General features: G+C 39.8%; 1 protein-coding gene across 1 annotated transcript in view; it reads right to left on the minus strand.

Moving 5' to 3' along the window:
- Positions 1–5315: 5315 nt before the first annotated feature.
- The window catches only part of SCAF8 (SR-related CTD associated factor 8), a 139161-nt gene continuing 130623 nt past the window's right edge, over positions 5316–13853 (minus strand). The window contains exon 21 of the mRNA XM_019550044.1: positions 5316–6435. The gene's annotated coding sequence lies outside the window, so the exon portion shown is untranslated. The remainder of the gene's footprint in view (positions 6436–13853) is intronic.

Below are 13853 nucleotides of genomic sequence, written 5' to 3' on the forward strand. Positions count from 1 at the left end.
CTGCTCTGTGACAGAATGTATAATATCAAATGTGCTACAAAGTAAGGAAAAACAATAATGTAACTTCAAAGGTTCCCTCTCAGTTTGACACATGGTCACTTTAAAAACATGCATTAAATTTAGTTTCAGTTACAACACCTGATCCTGAATCCTCCTGCCAAAGATTTTCTGGTCTCACCATAATATTTTCCTATTTAAAGAAAATGTTTTTCTCACTCCTGTTACTGTGGAAAGATCCACACAAATAAAAATATGTACACTGAAAACATAGAGAAACCGATTTTCTCCTTTCCTAGCAGTCACAGTCACCATCTTTAAAAAAATGGTGTGGTCCATTCCCATTTATGCTAAGACCCTTTTCTGTAGGCCTGGCTCTGTAAAGAAGCTTACATTAGCTATTGACAATGAGCTTATATATATATGTAAGTTCTGGATCAGGTTCTACAAAGGGCCTATGTCTACAGGGTTCTGAGGGCCCCAATTCCTATTTATGCTAATGAAAGTCAAGGTGTTTAGCACTTTAAAGGAGGCATTTAACACCCTGCAAAATCTCATTCAAAGCCCACATACAGTCACACAGGATCTGAGAACTGTCTAATTCTAATGCTAATACATTCATCATTGGAGAACGCTGAAACTAAAAGGATGTTATATGAAGCCGTCCTTTTTAAAGCTCTTAGGCTCCCTGGTTTACTTTACTTGTAAGCAAAAGTCCTTTATCTTTGCTTTTTCATTCCAGATATTATTTTGCCCTCCACTCATTATAATGCAAAATCCATGCAATACAGAGTATGTCGTGCTCAACATGGTTCCATAGTTTAATCAATAACATCCATTTGACTGAAACTGATAATAAAAGTATTGGGAGAAACATTCAAGAGAGAAGAGGAAGTCCTACCATGCTAAGCTGTGCAGAAATCAGAGTGAAAGCAGGTACTTGCAGTACTGGTTCAGAGGATGAGGGTCTGATTTAGAATGTGCTTTGGCTGGTTTTACTCCACTGGCTTTACTGTAGTTACTTCTGAGTGGCAAGGATGTGGAACTGAATTTAGGCCTTGAATATTTTATTAAAGCAAAACATCTTTTGCAGAACTAAGTAATCAAGCTACCTGAAAATAAGGACCTTCACACTGAACCTGTTTGTATGGTATTTCCCTAGTTTGGAGCATTTTGTGGAAGGAAATGGGTGATGTAGACCACACACCTTTAGCTGAAGAATCCGTTCCAATCCCCTAAGTATTACAGGTTCTGCCTTCAACAAATGATTCCTGCATCAAGCCCAAAGCGTCCGGCTAGTTAGACAGCTATCCATTTTGGATCTAAGGATTTCAAATGATGGCAAATGCTTCCTAGCTTGTTGTACAGGGGTGTACAACCCCTGGCCCATGGGCCAGATCTAGCCTGCAAAGCTATGTCATCTAGCCCAGGGGTCTCCCCAGGGTTCTGGAAATTTGGTAATGGGGGAGTGGTGGCAGCATTAATTGCTGCTCCCCTGCTGCCAAATTTCTGGATCCATGGGGAACCCTGTGGGCCAAATACTATGATTCAGTACACTGGATTGCACCAACGCACAGATGAATCCAGTGCCCAGGACTGGGCTGGCACATGCCTAGATTCAGGTGCATGGGGTCAGACATGCAGGTTCAGCCCAGTGTGTTGGACTGGACTAGTGTGGATACTGACCTATGGACTGATCCTGTGGGGCTGCAAGGTTGGGGACCAGTGTTGTAAAAGGTCATTCTAATTGCTGATTACGTTTATGATCAAAATTTGTACCATAACTGTGGTCTGAATTTTCCTTGCTTCAGTTTTCAGCCATTGAATTTTATTATAATGGGTGATCTGTCCACATGGGTAATAGATAGCAAAAGTTTTGTTTTTCCTACAGTGCTTTGAAGATTATTTAATCCGATAATGTTCTTTATGGGATCATGAATTAATCATTGTATCCCTGCTCTCTGAGCAGCTATCTCTGCAGATAATTGATTTACCATTAGGAAGAGTGTAGATCTGGGAGTCAGCAAGAACAGTCTTCCTGTATATTTAAATGCAAATACTGTCATTTAAAAAATAGCACAGAATATGCCAGTGTAACTATTTCCCATGGGGCAGAAGATAATAACAACATTTTTTTAGATGTGCAAATGTTAGTTCTTGCTTATTTTGCTGCTGACACTAATATTAAGTTACAGAAAAGGTTGGGAAGGTTTTTTTTAAAATATCCATGGAAGCAGAAATATTGTCTGTTCTGGCCATGAACAGAAAAATGGAATAAACAGTGGATCCTCCAGTTAAAATGTTGCAGTGTTGTTAAAATGAGACTAAAATGAGACTACTTTCCCTCTCTTTTAGCTAAACTCTCACATGGGAAATCCTTTAAATACTGGGGAATTTTTCTAGGCATTGTGTCCATTGCTCAGACTTTTAATTCTGAACTGGAGAAAAGGAGTAACAAGGTCTTGGAAATCAAGTAATGTCACCCAGGAAGATACTTGATTTCTCCTGAACCCAAGCACCTGGCAGATGTAGGGGAAGCGGGGTTCTTGTGCATATTCTAACACAAGAATATTATTCCCAGCCAATATTCTTCCCCCTGCCCTTCAGGCTGGCAGTGCTCTCCACCTTCAACTACCTTTGACTCTATGAGTAATGACTGGCTTAAAAGTGGGGGTGGTCAACTGGCCACATTTAATTGGTTAAAAAGGACAGTTCAGGCAGCGCTGAAAGGAAGAAGTCTGAGGACTTCTTAGCAGTTGGCCAGGAGGTGTACAATAGCAAGAGATGAAAACTACTAGGAGGAAATAGTTATGTCAGTCAAGAGCAGAACATGTCATTTTTTGGAAGATGGGAAAGGGATAGGTTGCTTGGAGGAGATGAGGTCAAGCCATTACGACTGCACTTTAGCAAAGAAAATGCAAAAATGGGAAACAAAGCTATGGTGTGAAGGCAACTGTCTAGCATTGGGTCTTTTTATGCATGTTCTGCTTCGTATTGTGTTTTTTGTTTCAAACTTGTTTTCTCTGGCTTTTTTTGAGCATAGGCCTATCAGGGGCTTGAATCTCACCTCATGACACTTCCTTGCTGTAAGAAATTAAAGAAGTTACTTAGCTTTCATGTGTCTCAGTTTACCTACCCATGCTTTGACGATGACAAAACTACCCCATCCCTACCTTATGGGGATTCAGTCAGGTTTTGTTATTTAATGTTTTAAAGCATTTTGAAATACTTGGGTGGAAATTTCAACAGAAATTTGAAAAAGTAAAAATACATAATCATTTTTTTCTTGTAATCTTTGGATTCCTTCCTTATATTGCAACCAGTTAATAAATGAGTGTTTCACAGACCATTATAAAATGCTTCTTGGCGTTTCTCTAACAATGTCATTCACTCAAATACCTACATTTAAAACATGAGTGAGTTTTAATGCATTTCAGTCTAAAGCAAGATACATTTTTGTGGAATTAGATGGTATCCTTGAAGCCTAAGCAACTGGTAGGGGGAACAGAACTCCCTCCAAACATGAGGTTTGCTGTAGTCAGCTGCAGTGGAAACATTCCTATATTTTGCCACCAAAGCCCCAGCTGCGATCTGAAGAGTCTAGCCTTTCTGTGAGTACAAAAAGCCTAATTCCCAAACAACCCTGGATAAAAGAGTGGTCTGTATATCCCCTTTTCCAGGTCTGAACTAAAATTATACTGAAACAGATGTTCTTATTCTTTAGATACATTATTGTCTGCAAAGAAACTGACTTAAGACCATCACATTTGAATGTGAACTTCATACTACAGTTCAATCCAAGAATGCAACACTGCCTGCTAAGCATAATCCACATTAAGTATTTGTTCTAATTGTGTAAATATTGAATTGATTCAACGTGTCAAAGTCAACCAGTGCTGTTTATAAAGCTGCTGCTATCGTGCATCAGAATGTGGAGTCTCCAGAGAACAATGACTTTTGAAACTTCCTTTGAAAGTGACTGAAGAGGGGGATGTGGGGTAGACCTTTAAATATTCATGCACACTTACAAAGGAGGGCCTGTCCAGATGCTGAGGCAGAGGGAGTGGAAGCTTCTGAAAAGGGGATTCATCCAGGGAACAAAAAGCGCCAACCTCTGCCCTTATTAGAGTGCCATGGGATTTCTTGTTTTTTTTTAATCATTCCTTCAACAGATGGGGCCACGGTTATACATCTTTTCTTTAGAAAAACCACTAGTAATAAAACAGTCAGACTTACAGCACGTTACATGGCAGAACAAATGACCTGGGTTCTGCCACATTTACATTTTGACATTCAAATTCAAATTCTGATGCTTTTAGTTGCCCACCTATTTAGTACCAAAACTTTCACATCTCAGTTATATTTAGATTGTTGCCTATACACAGAATGTTTTTATGATACTGATACTATTAACAGTGTACAATTTCCATTCATACCCTCTTCTCCCCTTAAAGTTTGATCTAGAGGAGAATGGGAATAGAAAGAACAGGTTTTTTTAATAAGAGATTTTATTTTCTTACATTCAAAGGATCACAGCCACTGCTGCCACATAGGTAAATATAAGGGTTTTTTTTTATTAATTTCTGTAGATTGAAGGTTGAGGAAATACCAAAGACTGAGGTTGCTTTGTCAACATTATCTCAGACATGCTGCAATACATTATACATCAGCATTAATAAGAGATGAGGCAACATATGTGCAACATCACTGAGCTAGCGCTACCAAGCAATGTGGATTCTGCAATGCAATTTGGTGTACTTGGCGACAGGAGCTTGATATTACTTGAACTCTGGTTTTTTTTTACTTTAATTTTTTGGTGGTTCGGGGTTTTATTTTAATGAAGTAAAAAAATAGGGGAAAAGAATCTATATCTAATTAGTCTCTTAATTCTTTAAACCAACTAGTATGTAAAATTATCAGGCACTCATAGGTCTGGCAGATCAAAGCCTATTTAAAAGCTCTTGTTCCACCTTTCTAACTTCACTAATTAACAGAAATCAGATGCTTGTAACAGAGAAATGTAGTACTGCGGAAGCCCAGGTCTCAACCGTGAAGGGCTGATTCTTTGCAGTAACGTGCCTTTTGCAGTCATTCACATCAGTTCAAAGTACATGTAAAACGCTGATCTGCTAGTCTGGTAACAATTTATACTACTAGGTTCTTACTTTGACCTAGTAAAAAGGATGATGTCAGGCCCAACATGCATAAACATTTTCTTCTCCAACAATTTCCTTTCACATCCTCTCCCTAACACTTGCCATGACTCCAAATATTTCAAGGCAATTTAAAAATGAGAGAAAAATGATCAGAAACAGAACTTTGCATTTAGATCTTTATTATACAGGTTCAAAGCTGCAGTCACCATGCAGTTACACCATAATGGGAATGATCTTGCTGAAAGGTTCTCACTAATCAAATTTCAAGAGACCACAGACTACAGCATTCCAAATAACTGGCACTTTAATTTTTGATAGAGCAAAAATAAATAGAGGAATGATAAAAAATGTCTTTTTCACACAGTGGGGCATCTTTGTGTTTCTTCTTTTCTATAGCTATTTAGCAGACTAAGTCAATACGTGTGACCCCTATGTGCAGATCTTTCATTTGGGAAATTAGAAAGAGCAAGTAGTACCCCTTCCACTGATTATTAGAAAGAACTTTTCTGCTAAGTGAATTTGTGAAAACTGAAAACAACGTAATTTTCTATTTCATCACCATTCCTCGCTCAAACTTTTTTTGAACGTTAAAAGAAAGCAATTGGAGGGGCCTAGTCAGGAACTTTCTCTAATTTTAATGAAATGGGCAATTTAGGGTTCATCACATCTCCAAGAATGTTCAGGTGTCTCATAAATAATCCAACATCTCTGGAATACAGTCACCAGACAAGAGCTGTACAAAGACTGCACGAGGAGTGAGTGTTAAGTAAAAGAGGTTATCTTTAAAAAAAAAAGGAAAGAAAATTAAATTTGTAGATCAAAACAAAACAAGGCTTATTCCCTGAAGGATTTTCCTGCAATCTGTCCTTCAATTACTTGCACTAGAGGATGCTACAAATGGAGTTAGCTACAATTTACAATCCAATGTCATCTTCTGGTCCAGCAGAAGAGCCTGTCTCTCCGGTGGATGCAAAACTGTTCATCTGAGCAGATCATCCTCAAAAGCACAAATAAGATCTAGAAACTCATAGAGTTTATGGTTTTAATTTATAAAATTAACCCTGCTCCAGACAGGTAATACTGGTATGTAAATTTGCCATCCCTGGGTTCTATCAGAAACAGTGTATTGGTGCACAGAGCCTTCTCAACATGTAACGATGGGTTCCTTCTAACAGTTCAGAAACAAGATCCGGTGTGATGCACATTAGAACATTGGAGCACTTCTCATTTAACTCTGCAGGGCCCGGGACATGGTAAGCTGCCACAACTTCCTTCATATTGCCTGTTGACAAAAGGAACAATAACTAGTCATCACTGGTCATTGGAGTGTGTTTCTAATTTTTTTAAAAATCCTGAAAATGAGAAATGATGTCACTCAATACCAATTCTGTCACAAATATCAGGGATCTCAGTTGCAGTTTTCAATTTCTTGCTCAACCTCATGCTTGTAAGGAAGAAATAGGTTGTATCCTGTACGGCCCCTAAAATACTATCCAAGATTGAATTCAGTCACAGCTCTAGTGTTTTATTCTCTTGTTTTGTTCAATCATTTATAATCTGTAAAAATATTTATAAAGTGTTCTTTCTGTAGAGAACAAATCTTCTAAAGTGAATTTGTTGATGGCAAAAATACCGGACTCATAACTCCACAGATTTCCGCACATACAGTATAAATAGTTTATAAAGGATTACTAAGTGATTCATGTCTAATTTACAGCTTTAGATTTTTAAAGAGTCTAACAGATCAGTCAATTACTTAGACAATCTTGGCTTATAACCATAAAACACAGTAAACTCTAGTTAACTTGCTGCTCTAAGGAGAATAAAAATAATGGTAAATTATTCCATGATGTTACGTTACCAGGAGTGGTTAATTAGGGAAAAGCACTACTAGGGAACTGGCAAATTAACCAGTTTACTGTACTACCCATTTGTATTACATAGTTAAAGTATCTATTCAATATCAAGTAAGCCTTTATAAACTGTACTTCAAGGGTAACAAGAGTTTAAGGCCAGAAGGAGCTATTCTGACCACCTACAAAGGTAAAATATTTCATTCCTCAGGAGTGCAACCCTTTGTACTTATCAACAAAGGAATCAGTGACAATGAGTGGTTTCCCACCCTTAGAATGAGTCTCTGCTTTATGATGGAAGAGCAAATTGTGCATTTGAGAAAGTGTATCAGTCTCCATATCCACTCTATTACTGGCACCTACTGAGAATGCTAGGTAGCACCTAATCTCAACAGTGATGATGAATAGTTATGAATAGCTGCATGCTGGGAACCTGACTACATCCACATACTTATTTCATAGAGCACATTTTAGAGCCATCAGGTAGTAATGACACTCAGCCACTACTGACATGAACAAGGTTAGAGAAGGACTTTTGAAATATAATAAATACACAAAATTTATGCAATTAAGGCAAATAACTGATGCATGTTATTTTGCTGCATTCTTTTATAGCATTACTGTAGATATCCAAACTGCCTCCTTTTGGAATAATTACTGTTTTTATCATTTCCTTTTCTGCCATTAGTATGACAACATAAGAGCAGTTTAAAGGCTTTTACTGTATCGCTTTATTAAAATAAAACAGTTAATACACATTGATACCTTTAAACTGTTTTTTGAAAAATAAAGCACAGTGTAGGAAACGTTGTTTTTAGGAACAAGCAAATTTCACTATACTTAAATGGTTTTACATCTGTATAACTACTTTTGGAATGGGTGCGAGGTATTGCATAAATATGTAAAGTTACTTGATTTGAGATAAAATAAATCTATCCGTTGCTTCCTAAAATGGAGTCTTGCTCAATAAAACCTTCCATATTTAAATAAACTGTTACTCCCTTATTCCTTTTGGCAAAAAATCAGTTATGTGTACCCTTACAAGACATAAATCTATATTCCATTGTATTATCATAATTATTATGTATTATTTGTACTGCAGCAAAGGCAAGAGGCCATGCCTTTCAGGGCTTCACTGGGAAAGCACTAAACTCTGAGGGCAGGTCCTCACGTGCAGGGGCATGCAGTTTGTGGTGCAATAAACCGCTTTGTGGCACCACAAACCACACATGAGAAAAGTGAAAACTCATTACCAAAAAAAAGTGCCAGAACAAAAAGTGGCGCAATGCACACAAAACAAGCATGTGCTGGCACAAATAGAGGCCAGACCATCCAAAGCAATGCTGTGGCTGCTGGACAGGCCTCCATGCCGACTGCTGCTCCAGCATGCCACCAGGCCACCAGGTACACGGGGGCTGGCCCCCTAACTTGGACAATTTGCTGTGCGCCCAAGTGCAAGTGCAGGGGAATGTGATGGGGCACAAAGCAGTGGCACAAATTGTTGCTGCTGCTATTTGTGCCTCTACAAGCGTGTGCCCCTGCACATGAGGACCCACCTTGACTGTTCAAAGCCAACTGGATCTACTGAGCAGACCCTTTCAAGGAAATCTCTGTGGAATTGTAGGCCAGTTCTACATACAAGACAAGCACAGATTTGTCTCCCTACCAAATTTAGGTTCCTTAGCAAACCTTTGTTCAACATTTTCACATAAAATGTGGTGTTCATATCACTGATGCTTAACTAAGGTGCTGCAGCACCCTGGGATGCCACATGATCCTTTTAAGAGCGCTGCAGGGGACTGTACAATAGACCTGTTACATATGCAAACACCTACACATGACTTACAAAAGAGATTTCAAGTAGGAGTCCACAATGTCAAAAACATTCTGACCTGTGGTGGTCTTTCTGAGTTCTTTTCAACAGAAGAATTGCTCTATTATCTTTCTGTAGTAAAAACTGAGTGAAAGCTTAGAGCTGAAATAGGTGCCTGCTGGAGCCTAAAAAGGATGAGAACCACTGGTTTCAATGCTATCTGAAAAAGCCATCAGGTTGAAATAACTGCACAGAGCCCTTCCATTCATCTCTCTCTCATCTTGAGGTACAGAGAAGACAAAGTATCCTAACAATGATGTATTAAGGTGCAGCCAGAAGTAATTTTTTAAATGTTTCCAAGTGAAACTGGCTTGAAAATGTTTGGAAAAGGAATTGTTTGAACCTGAGAATGTAGATACAGCCAACGCAGCACCTCCCTGCTGGAACATTTCAAGGGTGCTACAATGGACAGCAGGGATATGAGAGTGGTGGATGCTGCTCTCTGGCTCACAGCCACTGGAATTTTCACTCTCCAGATACAATTTCCTCTAGTTCTCCACTCCCCCTTTAATATATCAGAGGTAGACAGAACTAGGGCAAGATGACTGGCATCAGTGGCATGCCTCCAAGAGCAGAAGCATCTGAGACTAAGGCGTGGGACCTGTGGTTGTAGTTTGGTAGGCTGTCACTCAGCCTGCACACTGGCTACCCAGCATGTATCAGGAACTAAAATGCTTCAGAATAGTACCTAATTTCAAAAAGCACTATTTCAGAGCACATCAGCTACTTTTGGAAAGTTTCAAAGGGCATGTACATTTGTACAGCTGAAAGACCTGAAATGTTTCAATTCTTAATTTTGCCCTCACCCTTATATTGTATTCAGGATGCTCTAGATTTGGGGAAATTGGAGGCCGTTGGAATCTGCAGTAAAAACTAGACATTACCTATCTTCAGCTAACCAATCATTTCATTTAGCCTGGTAAGCAGAAGTGATACACCATTAGATTCACAGTGGGCACGTCTACACAAGATGCTATGTAGCAATAGTAACACACTATGGCAACGTAGCATCCATCGGCAGGCACAAACCATGATAGGCAACCCAGGGCAGATAAATTTTCTAAATTTCTGGGGGGTCGACAGAATGGCCTGGTGGGCTGCATCTGGCCCCCGGGCCGCATTTTGCCCACCCCTGTTGTAGGGTATGTTCAGGCATACTGAACAGTGAATTTCTACGACTGAACAAATACAATCAAACACAGAGCAGATTTAGATCTGGAAGTGTGGCAACAACACTTAAAAAATGAGTAATGCAAAGGTAGGTAACTCAGCACATGTGAAAGCCTGCCTGGTGTCACAACAGTAGCCAATATCTTCATGCTTTTAAATATGTTTTGCTACTGAGTGACTTCAAGCACACGTTCTGTGAATGGCATCTACACTACAGACAAGGAATGAAATTTCAGCTGCTGTTTTGTTCCTGTACATCCTACACCCCAGTAGCTAGGAACAGCATTAAAAGCTGAATCTTTCACCCTATAGATTTTCTTTAAGATGTTGTAAGTTGCTCGGCTGACACAGGAGCATTCAAGAGAAAATTTTAATTAACTTCTTACTGACCTTATTTGTGCTCTAAGTAAATATCATCCACAAATTTTAAACTATCTATGGTCTCTGACACCAACCTATAGGAAATCCAGTTGTTTTATTACTGAGTTAGTCATTTGAAGCCTGGGAGTCAAAAACTGTTTTGGCACCTTGCTGGGCAGACAGTCCTATATAAATCTCTTTATATCTACAGTAAGCCATCTGGAATTTAATAAACAGGATAAGCTTCATACAGATTATCTTCAGGTTCGAAACTCTCTTTTTCAGCTTGCTTGAAAACTTCCTCTCCAAATTATCAACAAACTTTAGCTTCTATTTGTGCAGCCAGATCTGAGCTAAAGGTGCCAGATCATTTGTTGCAATTAAATAGTGCGATATAACAAACATTGCCTCTGACAGTTATTTTGGAACAAGGTGCTCCAAGAAGTGTTTTTTCAATGCATTTATACTGTTAAAAACAAAAGGCTATTTCCAGTTTGCTTTTGAAGGTACCTACATTTAGACATCCAAATGCCTAAAATCTCAGCCTAGTCTAGGACAATAATTCTGTTTGACTGGGTTTAGGTGCCTAGGATCCCTATACAGCCATTAGGAGACTTATGTGTAGGAATCTACCTAATTGGAGGTGTGACAAAGCAATTTTTGCAGGTTGGTCACAGCCCGAAGTGCTGAATTCATGGTCATTTTGCAGAGGTCTTGCTCCTCGACACCGATTGGCAGAGAGGCCCTGGGGAGGAACTAGGAGGTGGCCACCATCTTGACTGCTGGCTGCCATTCATTTGGCCCTGTCCCTTGGTGCTGACTGGCAGGCCACCCTGCCTTCCCCTCCAAGATGGGCTGCAAGGCCAGGCTGTAGCAGCAGCGATGACTGCTCACTTCCACTGGGGAGCCAGCATTTTATTTTGATTCAGGATTTTTTTTGATTTCCTGGGAAATTGCAGCCAATGCCAGTTACTACAGCAATCACAGAGATTGCTGTTTTTTGTGGTTTCCACAAAAATCAAGAAACTGTGATGTAGTAGGTACTTATTTTGGTGCTTTTGAAGAGTGATCGATCCAATTTGACGAAATGTAGGTGCCTAGGTACTCTCTAGAGCAAGGGTGTCAAACTCATCTGGTCCTGCAGGCTGGGTGAATGGTGCAAGGCTGGTCCACAGGTTACACTGGGCTCATGGAGTCCCTCCCTGCTCTTACCATTTTGGATCTAGTACATGAGGCATCTGCTCTAGGATCCATGCTACAATGCCTCCCCTTCCTCCTTGCTGGTCTGAGGCCTGTGCTGCACAGCACCTTTTCCAAGCTGCTCCATGACTTGCCAATGCCTGTGCCTTTGGTTGAGGGGGAGGTGTTGTGTGCAGCACAGTACTGGATCAGCCAGGGCAAGCGCCACTGGTAGTGTATATCCTGGAGTGGGCACCATGGGCAGCCCATGTTCCAGGTACCACATGCAGGGCTGGGTCTAGTGTGTGCCACATGGGGGTAACTCAGACCCAGGAGCAATACTGTGAGCCAGGCAACAGGGCTCTGTGGGATGGATCCAGCATGCAGGCCATATCTTTGACACTCCTGCTCTAGAGAATGTGGAAGTGTGGGGCCTCTAAAAGATGACACATAACAGTTATTTCCACCATCCTCTGTGCTCAGCCACTGACAAGATCCCATAGAAGAAGTTTATGGAAAAAATGCTTTATTATATAACCAGCAGTTAAATTGCTCTCTCCCCCACAAGTATGTATGGAGTATGTAAGGATTTTGCCCTTCTCTTAGGAGAAAAAGAAAGGAAGCAGAAGAGGAGCAGGGCCTTGCAGATACCAGTTGAAGAATAGCAGGGAATTGCTTCATTTGGGCAGCTATGTTAAAGAAAGAGAGCTAGTTCTGAAAAAAAAATGCATTTAAAAAAAAAAAAGATCCCATACTGATCAAATACCTACATAATGATACAAGTTTCTGCTGGTTTTTGTCGAAAGAGGGGTATGTTGAGAGATATATGTGGACATGCTGTTAATACAGGCAAACAAAAAAGGAAACTTTCACACATCTCATTCCATTTGCTTTAACGTAATTTTTAGAAGTAAACCAATAAAGTAATCATAAAGGCCATTTACGATAGTACTGTTAAGGAAATAGAAATTTAATATTAATTAGAAGTTTGTAAGGAGCTGCTCCTGTAGTTTTCATATGGCCTAACAAAGCTAGCATCCAAGTCAGTATTCCAAATGTATTTCTGACAACCCTAAGGCAAATTGTTTATGGCTAGTTCTTTCTGGGTGATTATTATTTTAGTTGGATAACTTAAGAATATTTTAGTAGCGTTATACACAAAATATCAATCCATTTCAACTGGTAAGTGACAACACATTTCTGCTTTAATTTAAATATTATCCAACCGAAAGAAAAGTGTACTTCCTTGACAGATTTAGGTACTTGTTATTTTTATATATAGTATGCATATTTTGTATATAAATTACTATGGAACTAAAAGGATTTCACTCAGCAACTAACAACAGGATGTTTTAGTATGTTTGCAGCATGAAATCTAACTGGAAGGAATATTCTAGCTTTCCACGCAGCAATATACAACAAAAGCTCTATGTTTCTTTCCCATTTTGTGTTTAGGAAAGTCTTTATAGGATAGGATCATTTCTTCCATATTCATAACAAAACTTTGCCCAACCCACAGGATACCTGATTCCACATTAATAGCGAAATTTTGATAACTGCACATATGAATTTTTGCTAACACCTATGAATATCCCTCACTGCCTTTTTAACTTCTTTCACTGACTGTTGTAGCCAAGTCTACCATCAGACCTGCTTGAATAACTTTATGCGTTATAAGTTTTTCTTCTGTTTGCCAGAGCACTTGTGCCTGCACTTCTTTCCAAACTGGGAGGAGTTCCTGTTTGCATTTTCAAGGTACCTACTCCTTGTAGGTTTGTCACAACAAATGAGTTTTCCTGAGCTGGAGACAAGGTTTGAATTTTGCTTTCAGTGGACCAACCAGAGTAGTGTGGGATACCAGAGATCCAAGCAACCACTTGTTGCACTTTATAGAGTACACAGATGTAACTCAAAGCACCTCAACTAGTCACTGTTTCATCCAGGATTATTTTTGAGTGCTTTGCCTATTTTTGGAGGGTGTGTACATTTCTCTGTTTGCCCTTCAAAGGGCATCAAATACATGTGTCCAGGGCCTTTGTGTTGTCAACATGTATGTCTCTTAAAGGGAAAGCAGAACAGAGAGTTCCCTAGGTGGAGGGAACCACTTCCCTGATGAGCTGGCTGCAAGGGAATAGCACAACAGGGCAGACCCTTCCTTGGGCAGCAGGCCCAACATCCATAAAATGCTCTGCAGGCCAGCCATCAAGCCTAAGTGGAAATCCCTGCAGGGGACTGGGAAACCCCAGGGTACTCAAGGAGCTGGCG

This window comes from Crocodylus porosus, unplaced genomic scaffold, assembly GCF_001723895.1.
Source record: "Crocodylus porosus isolate Cpor-Errol unplaced genomic scaffold, CroPor_comp1, whole genome shotgun sequence".
Classification (NCBI taxonomy): Eukaryota; Metazoa; Chordata; order Crocodylia; family Crocodylidae; genus Crocodylus; species Crocodylus porosus.